The 17,865-nt window shown below is 48.4% G+C and overlaps 1 protein-coding gene and 1 pseudogene across 2 annotated transcripts in view; one reads left to right on the forward strand and one right to left on the reverse strand.

The window, feature by feature from the left end:
* ches1 (checkpoint suppressor 1) overlaps positions 1-5,361 on the reverse strand; it is a 30,249-nt gene extending 24,888 nt beyond the window's left edge. The window contains exon 1 of one of the 2 annotated variants that reach the window (XM_084699947.1): positions 5,102-5,361. The gene's annotated coding sequence lies outside the window, so the exon portion shown is untranslated. Of the gene's footprint in view, positions 1-2,742; positions 3,382-5,101 lie in introns of those variants that run through there. The other variant, XM_084699948.1, reaches the window with a different exon arrangement.
* The window catches only part of LOC146287217 (uncharacterized), an 11,016-nt pseudogene extending 3,870 nt beyond the window's left edge, over positions 1-7,146 (forward strand).
* The last annotated feature ends 10,719 nt before the right edge of the window (positions 7,147-17,865 follow it).

Genomic DNA, 17,865 nt, shown 5'->3' on the forward strand with positions numbered 1-17,865 from the left:
GGAGGGAGGGAGGGAGGGAGGGAGGGAGGGAGGGAGGGAGGGAGGGAGGGAGGGAGGGAGGGAGGGAGGGAGGGAGGGGAGGGAGGGGAGGGGAGGGGAGGGGAGGGGAGGGGAGGGAGGGGTAGGAGGGAAGGGAGGGAGGGGTAGGAGGGGGGGTCAAGAGGAATGGGAGGGTTGGAGAGTAAAGAGGAACAGGGGGTGTGGCAGATAGGGGGAGGGAGAAGGGAAGAGGGGAGGAGGGGAGGATAACTGAGGGATGGAGGGAGTGATGAAGCAGAAGACGGAGGGAGGGGGTAGAGAGGCAAGGAAACAGAATGTGGTAAAAACAGAGAAAGGTGGTAAGTGGGTTCAGTTGATGGAAAGGCTGTTGTGAGGGGCAGACTGTGAGCAGCAGTCCGATGCAGTCTGGACTCTACACCTCTTCTACACCATCACCTCAGACTACCTCAGCATCTTTTCTGAGACCAGATCATTGCTGGTAGAACAAGCTGGGCTGAGGTTTGTGGTATGTGAATTTAAGCAGTGGTCTGCTGTGTGTCTGGGGCTGATAGGTCAATTTACAACTGATCAGATAATCAGTATATTCTCCCCCAAGGAGATGTATGTAGTGTGTGTTTTTTGTGGGTGGGAGGATGGGAGGGTGGGCGAGAGGGTGAGTGGATGAGAGGAAGGGAGGGAGGGAGGGAGGGAAGGAAGGAAGGAAGGAAGGAAGGAAGGAAGGAAGGAAGGAAGGAAGGAAGGAAGGAAGGAAGGAAGGAAGGAAGGAAGGAAGGAAGGAAGGAAGGAAGGAAGGAAGGAAGGAAGAAGGGAGCAGTTTGGCACATGCAGGGTCAAGTTGCTCTGAGTTTCTCTGAGCTGGCTGTAGGAGCCTGGGGGCCTAACCAGCTGGAGAGACTGAGAGTCCCAGCCAATCAGAGACAAGACTTCCTGTCTGGAGAGGAGGAGGAGAGAAGAGGAAGAGAGGAGTGGAGGAGGAAGTGGAAGAGAAGAGGAGAGGAGAAGAGGAGGAGTGGAAAAAAGGGGTGGGTTGGAGGAGAAGAGGAGTGGAATAAACAGCTATGGAATCAGAGAGACACACACTCAGAGACAGGAGCAAATAGAAATTTGCCGTTTGGCGTTCGTTTGGAGCTAAATCTGGACACGGCCATGATTGGTTGGCAGACATGCACACCAGATGCTGATTGGATGAATCATTTTATCCCTTTTGTTTTTTTGGACTTCCTTGTTATTTACCCTTCTCAAATTTTCTCAGATGAGCATTAAAAAGTTCAGTCGGTCAGCGTCGCCGATGAAGAAATAAACCCCCTCAAAACTAAAAAGGCCTCACAGTTCCCAAGTCACCAGTCTCAACATTTCAAAGCCCACCTCTCCCTCGATCTCCGTATACGACAGGGCGATTGCACGTCTAGAGAACACAGTCAGAAGTCTAATCTTCTCCCAAACAACAGCAGAACACAATAAAGAGTCCATTAGCTGGTCGTCCTCAGCACTGAAATCCATTTGTTTCTCAGACAGGCTTGATGCCTCACTAATGATAAGAGGCCGTGCAGGAGAACTGCAGGGAGAGGATGTCAAGACCTTAACCACGTCTGACGGAACCCGGGGTTTGTTTTTGAATGTAAACGCAATCTCCAAAAGGCTTGCGTGACTGTGAGTGGTTGCTTCCAACTGTGACATCACTGTAGCTGGCCAGAGAGAGGGGGAAAAGGGAGGGGGGGAGGGAAAAGGGGATAGAGAGTGGGTGAGGGGAGGGGCAGCGAGGGAGAGAGAGGGAGGTATAGAGAGGGGGAGAGGAAGAGAGAAGGAGAGAGGGGGAGATGACGTCACCTCACTCAGTCAATGTGGGTTACGTAATGCAGGGCCACCGTCCCTGCTGAAGGCAGACGGCCTTCACATGTGCATGATGTCATCAGGCAGTAAACACACACTCATGCAAACACAGACAGACACACACACACAGATACACAAACACAGATACACACAAACACGCACTGAGCACACACTGATAGAGACACACAGAGGTGGACAGACAGACAAACAGACAGACAGACAGACAGGCAGACAGGCAGGCAGACAGACAGGCAGACAGACAGGCAGACAGGTAGATATATAGATAGATAAATGTTATAAAACATAAAACCCAACACACAACAACAAGGCTTAGCCCTAACCCGTGTGTTACACACACACACACGCACACACACAGTGAACACATGCTTCCCTCAGCCCTCTGTGCATAAACAAAGTTTCCTGTCGACAGGAAATCCTTCCACCCACGTCCTTGCTTCCCTTAGCAACCAGAGCAGCGTCACAGCATGCATCGACTGCACAAATACACACACACATACAGTTCATACACACACAGACGTAAACACACTTGTAGTGTATACATACACATGCAAAACATGCACACTAATAACTTCACACACAGACACACACACACACACACACTACTACCTCCTCAAAAGCCCACCTCAATACCGTCTCACACTTGCATACACACTTGCATACAAACCTTATCACACATACACACAAGCAAATAATAACACAAATGCATGGTGGGTTCACACACAAACACACAGAGAGACTCATCGCAGACGGAACGTAATCAGCTCATCAGATAGAAAACACAGAGCAGACCCTTCACGAAACAGAACACTGACTTTCCTGTCACACACAGCCTACTCTTACACACACACACACACACACACACATCCTCCTCTAGCTCAAAACCCTGCTCACCTTTTTTACAGTGTGAGCTTTACCTCCAGCCCACAGATCTGTATGCAGCATCTCCCACCAACCATGACATCAGCTGCTCAAAATACAAAACACTTCTTCATTCATCTGGTCTATTTTTAACCGTGCTGCCTTCTTTATAAGGCCAGAGAAACACTGTAGAAAGAAAGACAAAAAGAGAGAGGAAAAGTGTGTGTGTGTGTGTGTGCGTGCGTGCCAGCGCAGCAGCGCTAACCAGCGTGAGCTAATTGAGCCGAGAGCGCTGTGGACAATGACTGTCTCCCAGCACAGCAGGGCAGCTACTGAAGAGTCAATGACAATTATAACCTGAGGGACACAAAGACTGTCTTTCAACTATTACAGCCCACTTAGAGTTAAGACTCTTTACACTTTGACTGGGAGGGAACGAGAGTGAGGAAGAGGGGGAGGAGGGATTAAGAGAGAGACTGACTGAGGCCCACTCAGTTGAACAGGTCCTGGTTGCCCTGGTGGAGTGATATTATTAACACCAAAGAGCACCCTACAGCAGAGCGTTATCTCCGGAGAGGAGTAGGTGTGGGACCCTGAAGGGGGGTCCGCTGAGGAGAGCAGGGAGATATGAGGGTGGCCTTCAGTGAGCCCAGTGATGGGGGCTCAGTGTGTGTGAATGAAAGCTGCCATGGGGGGTGAATTATGAATGAACTCCATTCTGAGCCCTCCTCAAGATGGTCATATCTCCCTCCCTCCCTCCCTCTCTCTCTCTCTCTCTCTCTCTCTCTCTCTCTCTCTCTCTCTCTCTCTCTCTCTCTCTCTCTTTCTGTATGTCTATCTCCCCTCCTCTCTCTCTTACTCTCCTCTTCTCCATCTCTCTGTCTCTTGGGTTGTCTCTCTCTCTCTCTCTCTCTCTCTCGCTCCTTCCCCCTGCTCTTTCTCCTCTTCTTTTTCCCTCATTTCATCTCCGACCCTGTAACTTCCTCTCTCCCTCTTCTAACCCAGACAATCATTTAGCAGTCCAAGGACACAGAGAGAAACACAATCCATCTGACGACAGAACAACACACACACACACTCTGTCTGACGACAGAACAACACACACACACACACACACTCTGTCTGACGACAGAACAACACACACACACACACACACTCTGTCTGACGACAGAACAAAACACACACACACACACACACACACTCTGTCTGACGACAGAACATTCCACGGTCATACATACACATCCACAGAGCAGCAGACATTCAGTACACACACACACACACGCTACTGCAATTTGCTGTACACAGATTAAAAAATAAACACCCAACACGTGCACAACGAGATGCATGGACAGGGGAAGTTGTCCTGGACTGCCACACACACACACACACATACATGCACTTACACACACAAAATTGTATTTCTTCCAGCTGTTTAACGGACTGAAGCAGGAATGTGTGTGTGTGTCTCTGTGAGTGAGAGCGTGTGAGGATCAGCCATGCTCTTTCCACTGTTGCTGTGCGTCTGATCAGATCTGCCTCTCAACCTGTTTGCCGCCCGACGCACTCTGTCCTACTCTCTCTCTCTCACACACACACATGTACACAAGCACACAAACACACATATACACGCACACTTAGCCTCTTATACCGTCTTAACCAAATCTACCAGATCTACTCAGCACACACGGACTACATCTCTACATGAGCAAACTGATGCATTGCTGCTCTCACACACACACACACACACACTCGCACACACACACAAACACATACAACGCTCTTGTTCCATACCATCAACTCGTTGTGTACCAACACTCAACAAGCATGAGGCTGAGTCCAACATACAAGTGTACACACACACACCACATTCTGTCACACACTCGCAGCAGCAGCGGCCAGGCTAGGAAATGGAAGCTGCCTTTTTAAAAGGAGTGCTGTTTTCCTGCGCTGAACTTGAGTCACAGCTCAGAGACACAGGATCCCCCCTCCTGGTCCTCAGCTGGGCACACCTTCACAACCCTGCACTCCAGTCCACAACTATCCATACACACACTATCCACACACAGAGACTGTCCACACACACACACTGTCCACACACAGTATCCACACACACACACACACACACAGACACACGGACGCACAGTCCACACGCCAATACTTTTCACTATAATCTTGCCGAAAACAACCTTAAAACTCTCTCTCCCTCCCTCCCTCCCTCTTCCTCTCTCTCTCTCCCTCTCTCTCTCCCTCCCTCTCGCTCTCTTACTTAGAAGTGAAGAGAGGCAGCACATGTCAACACTCAACTCCCCCGGCTTCTAATAGATCTCCACACATACACAGACAAATACACACACACAGCACCCAACCCCTTTTTAAAGAGCCATAAAGTCACCTTAAAATCCTTCTGTCTTTTAGACGAGCCCCTGTCTTCTTCTTTCTTTGAGTTCCTCTCCTCTCCACTCCTCTCCTCTCTCCTCTTCTCTCTCCTCTCCTCCTCTCCTCCTCTCCTCTGTTAATTCCCACCGTTCAGTCCGAGTCCCTCCATTTCCTCCCCAGCTCCGCGTTTCTGGCACCGAGCACACCGACGTCTGCAATCCTTTGGTCTCTCTCTCTCTTCGTTGTACTCCCTCCCTCTCTCTCTCTTTCTCTCTCCCTCTCTCTCCCTCTCTCTCTGAGGCAGAGCGCTGTGTTCTAGCCCTGCCTGCCTGCACCCGCCACAGGAGTCCCGTCCTCCGCCACGGTCCTAGTGCTAGTCAAGTTCAGTGAAAGAATGCCATTGTCTCTGAGCAGAGTCACCCCTCCCTCACCCCCTTCCCCCACATCCCCCGCCCCCCTCCCTCCCTCGGAGCGTCAGCAGGTTGCCAGGGTGACGGGCTGCCTAGAGGGGGCCGATCAGATCCTAACTGAAGAACTAGAGAACGCAGGAAGCACCAAGCGAGTGGTGTTGTAAAGAGTTGTCCATGTCGAAGGTGAAGTGAATATTTGATTTTGTTTCGGATATTGTTTTGGAGTATATGCAAAAAAGAAACATTTGTTGTCATGGATTTTTAATTTGTATTTATTGTAATAAACATTAGAGGATGTTCTCAGATGCATGTTCTTGTGTGTTCATGTGCGTGTGTTTTTGTGTGCATGTGTGTGCGAGTGGGTGTGCTTGTGTTTGCGTGTGTGTGCGTGTGCGCACGCTTGTGCTTGTCTGCTTAGCAGCCCAGTGACAGTGTGCCTGGGGGGCTGGAAGTCAAAGTGACTGGATCTTTTAGACGTCTTCTAAAGTTCACTGCTGTGTGATCTTATCTCTAAAGCTTAACCAGCATGATTATGGAGACCTCCTTCTCTTCCTTTTTTTCATCCTCCTCTTTCTCCACCTCCTTTTTTCCTCCTCCTCCTCCTCCCCCTCCTCCTCCACACACACAAACACACATTCAAACATACACACATGTACACACACACAAACTTCACAAACAACAAATTCACAGTCAAATTCACAGACACACACAACATTCACACACACACTTTAGAGAAGAAGGAGATGTAGGGGATAGCCTCCATGATCCCTCCTTCCTTCACCGTATTTGCCATCTCTTCCTGCCTTCCCATGAGCTTAAGCCAAAGGGGGCAGACCACCAATCACGTCTGACAGGAAAACAGACATTTTGGTAGCTGTCAATCAAACCTCCTCTGATTTATGCTCCTTTCTCCCTCTCTCTCCATCTCTCACTCTCTCTTTCTCTCTCTATTTGTTATTCAATTTCTTTCTTCTCTGGCCTCTCTTTCTTTTCGCTCTCTCTTTCTCCCTCTCTCCCTTTCTCCCCTCTCTCTCCCCTCTGCCTCACTTTCTCTCCCTCCCTCTCTCTCTCTCTCCCAGGTCTGGATGTCAACTTTTGATAATTCCAGTTGACACCTTCAGATTGATCAGTGGGCTCCATGTTGAAATCATCCATCATCTGCTCCCAGGGTGTTCAAACACCCAAAAGACACCATCCACTCCTCATCCTCGCTCTCTCTTTCTCTCTCTCTTCCTCTCTCTCTGCTGGTCCTCTTTCTGGTCTCTCTGCTGTGGTCTCCTGCTGCTCTCTGATCTCTCCCTCCGGTCTTTCTCTCCACACCCAGCTGACTGCTCTGCAGATCAATAGTAATCCTGTCCGCGGGAGTTGTTTATTTAGGAAAGTGTGTGAGGCCCCGCGGGCGACAGAGTCCACTTCTCACACACACAGTCACACACACACTCGCACACTCCCACATACGCACACTTCCACAGGCTCATGCACACACACACACACACACACACACACACACTACTCTGACCGCCCACCCTGGCCTGTGAATGCTCTCCTGCCTGAGTGCCCAGGACCAGACAGAGACACACAGCAGGGTGTCCCCTCTGCTGAGCACGGCGCACAGACCTCCAGGCAGCAGGATGGGACCCAGGCTCCCTGATACTCTCCCCCCACATGGCCTCTCCTCCTGGGAGAGACAGCTCTCCATGGCTGCCTACTGTGGGGCTCACTGCCCAACATTTCAGCCCTCCCTGTCTTGCTGTGGGGGCCTGTCTGGTCTGAAGGTGAGCAGATTATAGATGGGGGATTAGATTTGAGGCTGAAGGATAGGGTCTGGAGGCTGGGGGTTGGAGGCTGGGGGCTGGAGGCTGGAGGCTAGAGTTAAGAGACGAGGGTTGGGTGTGTGTGGTCTGCAGAGCCATGATTGTGACTGAAGCCCTCCATGCTCCAAAACATTTGGAATGGTTTCCTTTGAAAGTCTTAGACATGATAAAAATCCTAAAATATTTGCGCAAAGAAATGGAAAAAGTGAGATGAAAAGGAAGAGATGAAAAAGCATAATTGATGGGGTTTTAATTCACTGAGAAATCTGTCACAAACTGAAACACGCAACAAACTGAAATTTAGAAAGGGACTTTTGTCTAGTCATACTGGAGAGATAGTGTGCTTTTCTGCTCTATTTTCTATATCTCTTCCATGTCTGACTATCTCTCTGTTTGTCTTTCTTTGTGTATCTCTCTGTGTATCTTTCTATCTCTCTTTGTGTGTTTCTCTCTGTGTCAATCTGTCTGTCTCTTTATCTCCAGGTGAGATGAGTCATTAAAAGACACGAAGCAGAGGAATGAAGAGGAGAGGAGGGGAGATGAGAGGAAGGGAGATGAGAGGAAAAGCGAGGAGATGAGAGGAGAGGGCGGGAGCAGCAGAGAAGGAAGTAGGAGACAAGGGGAGGGGAAGGGAGAGAAGAGGAGGGGAGGGGGGAGGAGAGAGAGGAGGGAAGGGGAGGGGAGGGGAGGGGAGGGGAGGGGAGGGGAGGGGAGGGGAGGGGAGGGGAGGGGAGGGGAGGGGAGGGGAGGGGAGGGAGGAGAGGAGAGGAGAGGAGAGGAGAGGAGAGGAGAGGAGAGGAGAGGAGGGGAGGGGAAGGGAGAGAAGAGGGAGGAGAGGAGAGGAGAGGAGAAGATAGGAGAGGAGAGGAGAGGAGAGGAGAAGATAGGAGAGGAGAGGAGAGGAGAGAGGAGAGGAGGGAGAGCAGGGGAGGGGAGGGGAGAGCAGGGGAGAGGATAGGAGAGGCTGCACTTTTGCTGCTCTACTGCTGACTCTCCCTCCTGCAGGGATAGAGGAGGCAGGGTGGAGGCAAGGTGGAGGCTTCGTCCTGCCCAGAACCAAACAGCCCATCACACTCCCAAAGCCCTCCTGAAACGTGGAGGCAGAACGCAGGGCTGTGTGCGTCTGCTCCTGTGCGTCTGCCTCAACTAGAGACGCACAAAAAAGCTCTTTCTTTTCAAGAGACTGTAAGAAAGGATGACCCACTTAATCGAACAATTTGGAACGCTTCCTGTGTGTCTGTGACTGTGTGTGTGTGTGTGCTTAAAAAGACCTCCCTTTGCCCCGAGACAAACTATAAACAAAATCAATGAGCTAGGATAGCAGGGACAGTGTGATGGCTCCCTCATGAGTTGTGTGTGAGTGTGTACTGGAGTATCTATGTGATTTGTGTATGCAGTCAAATTGTGTACATTGGTATTTTGGTTACATGCATGACTGCACATGCTTGAGTTTGTCTGCCTTTATGGCCATGTTTATGAATATGTGTGTGTCTGTCTGTGCGTTTTTTGTGTGTGCTCTGTTACATCTGTGTGTGTGTGTGTGTACGTGTTTGTGCATTGCACTTGTGTTTGTGTGCATCATTACGTGTGTGTGTTTATTGTGAAGTGTGTGTTTGTCATTTTGTGTGCGTGCAGTAGTCTCACAGCAGCAAGACAGATAATGATGTCTTCCATCTGCCATATCAGGCTGGGGGGGGGCATTTGTGTGTGGTGTGTGCAATGTGTGTGTGACTGTGTGTGTGTGTAGAAGAGACAGTGTTTGTGTGGTGAGTGTGTGTGTGTGTGAGACAGAGGTTGTGTATGTTGAGTATGTGCATATGCATGTGTCTGTGTGGGACAGAGTGTTTGTGTGTTGTGTGGTGTGCATGGGCATGTGTGTGTGTCGGGGGAGGGGAGAGGAGGGGGGGGCGTTGCCAATCTGGTCCTGGCTCTTAATTGCCTGATGTCATCTGCGCAACTGTTTGTTTTATTTGTTTGTTTGTTTTTCTTCTACGCGCACTCAGAGGCTATTAACAGTCCACCATCGTTAAACCCATGCCAATTGGTCAGTCAGGAAGAATACCTGAGGTCACATGAGTGCCTGCTCTCCAGAACTTCCTGCTTCTGTTTATGAGGCCTCATTGTTGGCAGTTCAATGTAAATATCTACTGGGCAGGAGTCAGTGAATCTGTTGTTGTTGTTGAACACTGACCGTAAACACAGCTCTACCATCAGCTCTACAGATGGGTACACACTAGCCTAGTCCTAACCAGACCCTCGTACATTTCATTTGTACAGAGGGTCTGGGATCTCTCGATTGACAAACGTTAACTTCCTTGAAGCCGGGTCCTCTGTTGAAGTTTAGAACTATTGGATCCGCCCAGAGCCACTCTGATTTGCCATAACCAATCGCAAGCGTTTGCCTTAGCCAACTCCTTCACCACTACTGTAACGGAGCTAGCTGCCAGAGCTGGAAAATCAAACTTTTCCAGAACCCCGTCGGGAGGAGGGCCACAACATCATGGCCACCAACAAAACTCAGCAAGGAATGTTCTTGCTCCGGCTTTAACCTATATTCGGCAGCGTTGCCACAACCGCAGAATAGTTTCGCTCGCATCTTTCTCCGCCACCATTACGGAACTACTCAAACAAGTGCACAACATTAACGTCATCGTTTTGAGCCACTCCCTCTGTTTGCTGATTGGACCTACAAAAAATGTGTTTCTGGAAACCGACTTCAGAGCCGAGCTCCCAGACCTAGTACAGAATCAAAATCCACATAGAGCGGAAGTACGTTGGAGGGCAGAGCCAGGCTAGGTACACACACCCACACACACATAGACATGCCTTTGTTCAGACACACACACACACTCACAACTGTCACACACAAACTGTCAAGTCTGAATGCGTTGCATAACGTGTTTCGGCATATCATTTAATATCATAAACCCAGCAACGTGACTACAACCAGACTGATTAACACACACACACACGCTCACGTCCATGTGAGATCCATCCCTTGACATGGTGAATACAATTGGTGAATCTCACCAATACTCTGACACAGTATGTTCTAGAAAGTCCCTCAGGGTCTAAGCACCAACCACCATACACACACATCCACAACACACGCAGACAGATACGCACACAACTCATACGTACATTGGTAAGAAATGTTGACAGAGACTGTGTAGAGCTTTTGGGGCAAAGCTGGTGATTGGTCCACAGCCAGATGACAGCAGAGCAGTGAACCGCAGTGAAGCTGGGTTAAACAAGGACCCCTTAACCCCACGGGTGTCTCCCAGTCTGGCAGGCCCTCACAGAGCAGAGACACACAGAGCAGAGCTAAGACAACTTTGAAAAGCAAGACTTCCTGTGTGTGTGTGTGCGCATGTGTTTGGGGGGGGGGGGGGTGTATGTGCATGAGAGAGGGTGTGTGAGTGTGTGTGAGAGAGTGTGCTGGCGTATGTGTGAGTGTATGATTGTGTGTGTGTGTGTGTGTGTGTGAGTGTGAAAGAGTGTGTGAGAGTGTGTATGTGTGTGTGTACTGTATAAGTGCAGCTCATCAAGGAAAGCTGACCCCAGTGTTGGGGTGAGGCTGTAGATCACCCTGACCTTTCTGCTGCTGGCTGTAGTCTTTGTGTCTCTAACAGGGACAAGCACGGAAGCTCTCACACTGACAACAGAGAACACAGTGATGCGGGGAGCGGGGGAGCAAGGGAGAGATGGAGCCATTGATAGGGAAAGAGGGGAGAGAGCAAGAGAGAGAGAGAGAGAGAGAGAGAGAGAGAGGGAGGAAGTAAGAGAGAGAGAGAGAGAGAGACTGAGAGAGAGAGACTGAGATAAAGAGAGGGAGCAAGAGTGAGACAGAGACTGAGAGAGATAGACAGAGAGAGAGAGAGAGAGAGAGAAATTGTGTCACAAGCCCCATGCTAATGATCTGTGTGTTTCAATCATGAGTGTCCATTGCATCCATTCACATTAGACAACTATAATACTCAATGAAAGAATGAGGTTGGAAAAGAGAGGGAGAGAGGTGGGGGGGGAACTGATAGAGGGAGAGAGAGCGAGAGAGCAAGAGAGCGAGAGAGCAAGAGAGCGAGACAGAGAGCTAGAAAGAAGAAGGGTGTAGATGCTGAGAGAGAATTGAAGAAGGGACTGCGACAGAGGTATTTCTGATCATCTATTGATTGTGAGAATTGATCCTGAGTGTTTCCTGATTTGTGGTTTTGGAAGGGCGCTGTCGTGCCGTCACCCCCCCCCCCCCCCCCCCCTCCCCTTCTTCTCAGGAACACCCATCGATCGCAGCACCAAAGGCAGTTCTCAGAAAAGCAATATGAAACTCAACTCTTCTCAGAGTATCATTACCACTGACTGGATTCTTTAGTCGTGCTACCCTCATGCTTCCTGTGTGTGTCAATGTGTGTGTGTGTTAATGTGTGTGTGGTTGATGCGTTCTGTATGTGTGTGTGTACGGTTGCGGAAGATGCTTAGTGAGTGTGTGTGTGTGTATGGTTGTGGTTCATGAGATGTGGGGTGGACATTGGCAGGCCACAGCCCTGACTCAAAGGGACAGATCCGTCTAAAACGCTGGACTCTCAAAGGACCAGACAGCCTTTGATGTTGCTGCGAACAAATAAAATAAGCCACAATGAATAGAGATGATCTGTGGAGGTTCTCCTTGGAGTCTCCAGCATTACAGCCAGACAGAGATGATCCACCATCCTATTCAGCATGCCGCTGTCTGGGGCTTCACTGCTCTCAGATGGAGCAGGCAGAGCTGTAGGGAGGAGAAGCTATGGTCATATCAAATACTAGGGAACAGCTTTCAACTACCAAACAACTTGTGTTGTGGTCGCTGTATGTTACTTTGGAGAAAGGTGTCTGCTAAATGAACAGAATGAAATGCCCTGCATGGCCAAACTGTAGTCAACAGTCTTGTCAACATTCAGTCAGGATCCACGCAGCCTGATGCAACCTTCAGACAAAGCTGATCACCAAAGGATGAGTGCAACCAGTTACGGTACACTGTGTTTGCACAAGCTCGCACAATTTACCTATCGTCAGTGGAGAATGTTGGTCAAACACTCTCTAGAACACACACAGCAGGACACACACTAGAACACACACCAGGACAGGCCCAGACAGGGTTTACGGTGGTCTGCTGACTACTTAGAGCACAGGCATAGAAGTGAATTGGAAGAGAAGAAGAAAGGAGACACTTTCGGTAATCTAGGTCACATCAATGAGGACATTAGGTAAAATATTTGTACCTATTTGGGTAAACAATTAAAATAATATATATATATATATATATATATATATATATATATATATATATATATATATATATATATATATATATATATATATATATATATATATATATATATATGTTTTGGGATTTTATAATTTACAAATTACAACTTAACTGCCCCCTAAAACAATTTATTGTATATCATTCAGGAGAAAACCACGCTAGTGTCCCATTAGCACTGTCGCTAACTACGTTGCTAGATTCTTCTTAGCAGGGCTCTTACCTGTCACATCTGACAGGCAACAGTGTGCCAGCGTTAGCGACGCGTGCTAGCTCCCTGATGCTGGGCGAACAGCAGAAAGTTATAATGAGTTTGCGGAGCCACATCTGCTGAGGGGAAGTCATCTTTAATGAACATCACCAACGCTAATGGAGCGGAAAATGACAGCAGGAATTACAACATGTTGTGGTCAGCAGGGGCGGAATTACATCCATCAGCTGAACAGGATGGAAGGTTCTCACCTCTTCTGTCTGTTTCTGACGCATTCTTTTCACTCTCTCTCTTCATCTCTTTCTTTCGTTCTCGCACTTTCTTTCGTTCTCGCACTTTCTCTTTATTTTCACTACATTCTCTTTGATAATGTCTCTGTCACTTTCTTTGTCCATTTGCTTTCACTCCAAATCACTCTCTCTCTCTCTCTCTCTCTCTCTCTCTCTCTCTCTCTCTCTCTCTCTCTCTCTCTCTCTGTTGTTCTTTGTCTCTTTCCCTTGTTCCTCTCTTTACCAGTTTCAGTTTTTAATTAACTGTACCTTTTGAACTCCCTGTCAAGGCCATGGCCAATGCTCTGTTCATGTATATTTGAGTTTCTATTTTCCTTGTGTTCTGTCTGTCTCCCTGAGTGTTTGTTCCGGCCCTGGTTTTGTGTCTCTCTCCTCTGCACACCTGGGTCTCGTTTCCAATCACCCAGCTGTTGTCCATTTGAGTACCCTGCCTTGTTGATATGTCTGTTTCCTCTGTCAGTCCTCGATGGTCGTTGTATGTGAGTGTCCTTGCCGTGTTCTTGTCCTGTAGGAAGTAAAGTCTTGGTTCTTGTCATATTGCCGTTGTCTCCTTGCGCTTGGGTCCACCTCCTACACTCACCGTGACAATACCATCTCCTACTGTGGTGAATTCATCCGTTCATCAATCCATCCATCCGTTCTCCATCCATTCTTCTATCCCTCCCTCCATCATCCCATCAATGCATTCATCTTCCGTCAATTCATCCATTTATTCAACCATTAATCCATCCATATCCATCTTTCTCCTTCCCTCCGTCAGTCTTTGCCTGCTCTTTCTCTCGCCTCCTTCCAGCGGCGTACTGTAAACCAGAGGGCCTGACCGAGGTGTTTCTTTATTCATGAACGTCAATAAAGAGCCCTTTGAAGGCCATGAATTATGCAACAGAACACTTTTGAATACTCTTTCACTTTGGTAAATACTTCCCGTGGAAGTTTGCATGTCTCTCTCCCTTCCTTAATGACTCCCTTGGCTGCTGAGTGTCTCGTGATCTCCAAACATCTACAAGGAACATCTACAAGATAACAAACCAGTTTTGGCTAACTCAAAGCAGAGCCCAAGGCAGACGGCTATTAGCAGGGAAGAGAAGAAGACATGGGTGACGAGGCTCTCTGTGCCAGATAGCGTAGCTTCCCTGCTGTTCCTCTATGATAACTCCAGCCAACTTCAATGGAGCAGCAGCTAATCTTAGCTAGTCTCTCGTTCGATCACCAACTGCTACAAAGACCCAGACTCATATTGCATGGCAATACCACAGCGTATCTCACATGTTTCAGCTCTTTTTGACTTTCCCTGACTCCTCTCTCTCTCTCTCTCTCTCTCTCTCTCTCTCTCTCTCTCTCTCTCTCTTTCTCTCTGTCTCTTTTGTCTCTCTGTCTCTCTGTCTCTCTCTTTCTATGTTTCTCTCTCTCTCACATGCACACGCATGCCTGCATGCAAGAATAGTGACACACACATCCATCAAGACAACAAACACTCTCTCTCTTTCTCACACACACTCCCACACACACACACAAACACCCACACACACACACACACATGCATAAACACACCAAAGCACTCTTTTTCTCTCACACACACGCATACACAGACGCAGTCACACACACATGCATACATTCTCTCTTTAACACTCATGACAGAACACACAGGTGCATTCAAGCACGTACACACACACATCATCCTAAATCAGTGCTATGTACAGTACGGTACAGTTTGAATCCCAGCGGTGTGCAGCCAGTGTTTATGAGTGTGTCGTACCCCATGTGGTGTCAGGCAGAGAGAGATATAATTAGAATGGAAATTACAGAAAGTTACAGCGAGCTAAATCCCCCCGTGAATCGCCGGGCTAAAATTGTCCCGGCAACGCCAGTGGATGTATCACCATAGCAACAGCCTCCTTCTCCACTCTATTTCAAGCGGAAAAGGGGAGACGTGCAGGAAGAGAGAGAAGAGAGGGGGGAGAGAGGGGAGAGGGGGAGAGGGGGAGAAAAGCGAGGTGGGGAGAGAAAAAAATGCAAACATTGCTGTTTCAGTGAAAATGTATCCATTATTCAAGTAGGGAAAACAGCTTGGGGGGAGGGGGGTGTTGGGGGGAGGTGGACGTTGGCGTGTCGGTCACACAAGGACACAGGCGGCGGTGGGGTTGACCTATGCAGCACAGCAGAGGTCACTGGTGAAACGCACTCCATCCGTCAAACCTGTCTCCTGGTGCCGGACTGTGTTTAACAACTCGACAGTATCTGAAACAACTCATTAGACTGCAGGACGAGGTGATTGTAATGGTGGGGAGGATGATGTTGAACCAGTAACCTTTTGATCAGCAGTCACATGCTCTGACTACTGAGCTTCACCCATTTCTCGTTTTTTACAGAAATTTAATTTTTTTACATTCTCCAGTCAAGGGCACATGAGTATATTATGAGTGTTTTATGGTGTGTAAACGTACTGCATGGCCATCTAGTACTCAACACAAACCCCTCTTCTCTCTCTCTCTCTCTCTCTCTCTCTCTCTCTCTCTCTCTCTCTCTCTCTCTCTCTCTCTCTCTCTCTCTCTCTCTCTCTCTCTCTCTCTCTCGCTCTCTCTTCTCTCTCTCTCTCTCTCTCTCTCTCTCTCTCTCTCTTTCTCTGTCTCTCTTCCTTTCTTTCTCTCCTTCACACACACACACACACACACAAACAAAAACGAGCACACACACACTCAGCCTCTCTTCCTCTCCCCGGGGGTTTGATTGAGCAGGCTGGGAAGCATGGATCTCTCCTCATCGATCTGCTGCTCGAATCACTCATCCCTTTCCATCCCCACACTCTCCCGCTCTCTCTCCCTCTCCACATACTCTCCTTCTCTCCCTTTCTCTCTCTTCTCCCTCTCTCTCCCTCTCCACACTGTCCCTCCCTCCACCTATCCACACACTCTGCCTCCTCATACTACCCTGACGGACAGAGCTCTATGTCAGGGGTACTCCATTAGAAACTCAAAAGGTCCACTCACCAAATTTCCATTCAGTCGAGGGCCCGGAACGGTCCATGGTTTTTTTTCTGGCCCTTACCTCTCCCATTGACTCCCATTCAAAATTGACTTAGGTTTAGGAGGGCACAGTGCCCGTGCCCCTGGGCATCTTTCTCCCATAGACCAGAGTTCTGGGGGTAATTTTGTTTTCAGTGTCTATGCTTTGTGTCATGGTGACGTTTCACGTTAGCTCTACCACTTTTGACAAGGGCAACCGTCTCATTGCTGATAAAACACATCGGTTTTGTGCTCCCCACCGGCAACACAAATGCGTTCTTGTCAGTCCATTCTGTCAGAAATTTGTGATTTTCAGAATCAACTTTTTGCTGGGTTTTGTCACCCATGATTTTTGCTAAGGAAGAACAGGTAGGCTAGCTACCGTTAGCAAATTGATTAGCCTGCGTTGTTGCGAATGACAAACACAACCTGCGTGACCCACAGAGGTTGCGGCCAACGTTGAGTAAATGACTTGTCATGGTGATTGCTATTTCAGCTCCTGATTGGATCTTTGGATTGGACACAGAAGATAGAAACCACATCTTGTAGGAAAACCATAGACTTAATAAATAGCGTAAAGGCTGTAAAAACTGTGCTGGTTAAAATGGAAACGTTCCGTCAAAATAAATTAACTCAATTGGCCAATAATATATTGGCTAAAGGTCAGGGTCCGGATAGGAAGCCGCCTGGGTCCGGACTCGGACCGCGGTCCGCCATTTAGTGACCCCTGCTCTATATCAACACACGCTGCACATTTCTTTACTGCAACACAATCTACACAGCGATCTCCTGGGTCCTTTGGTTGTGAAGGGATGAGTCTAGATCAGTGGTCAGAGCATTTACAGTAATTGCAGATCAAGAGATCACAGGTTCAAATCCCCTCTTTCCTCTGGACAGGTTTATGGATAAAGCGTATGATAAATGAATATGTTGCATTATACAAACTTGCTCAACCAATGATTGCCAATATGTAGAATTAAAAGAAGTTTACATTTGATTACATTGTGATTACATGGCTGGAAACTCTGTTATGGTGTTGTCTCTCCTAGTGAAAGTGTTGAGGAGGAGAATCGAGGTGTACTACAGGTAGTTCTTCCCTCTGGGACTCATTTGGTTTTTCACAATGTATGCTTCATGTTTTGGCTACCCGCAATGTTTGGGGCTATCTCGTTGTTATGATCAGTGACCTATGCACTTTTGTAAAGCTCTATCTTGGAAGTCGCTTTGTATAAAAGTGTCTGCTGAATGCATAAATGTAAATGTTATACAGCAATGAGGAAGCTTTGGGGTCTCTGGGTCACAGGGCACGTGTTCTGGAAGACTGGGTTGCCTGTTCGGAAAGATAACCTCAAGAGTCCTCACATCAACATGCTCAGAAGTGAAGCGTTTGACTGCAGATCAAGAGAACGCATGTTCGAATACCCCTCCCTACGTGGCTTTGAATAACAGCATCTGCTGAAGGTGTCGTGTCGTGGAGATGTTTTCATTACCGGTTGCGTGCACTCGTTAACCCCTGCTGGAAGGTCAGGTTTCTGGTGTGGACAAGGCTGGCCAGGGATCCTCATGGAGATGTTTGTTGACTCTCTTTATTGTTTGATTTTTATTTCAATCAGATCTGAGAGAGAGAGAGAGAGAGAGAGAGAGAGAGAGAGAGAGAGAGAGAGAGAGAGAGAGAGAGAGAGAGAGAGAGAGAGAGAGAGAGAGAGAGAGAGAGAGAGAGAGAGAGAGAGAGAGAGAGAGAGAGAGAGAGAGAGAGA

This window comes from Hypomesus nipponensis, chromosome 6, assembly GCF_054491055.1.
Source record: "Hypomesus nipponensis isolate SF chromosome 6, ASM5449105v1, whole genome shotgun sequence".
Taxonomy (NCBI): domain Eukaryota; kingdom Metazoa; phylum Chordata; class Actinopteri; order Osmeriformes; family Osmeridae; genus Hypomesus; species Hypomesus nipponensis.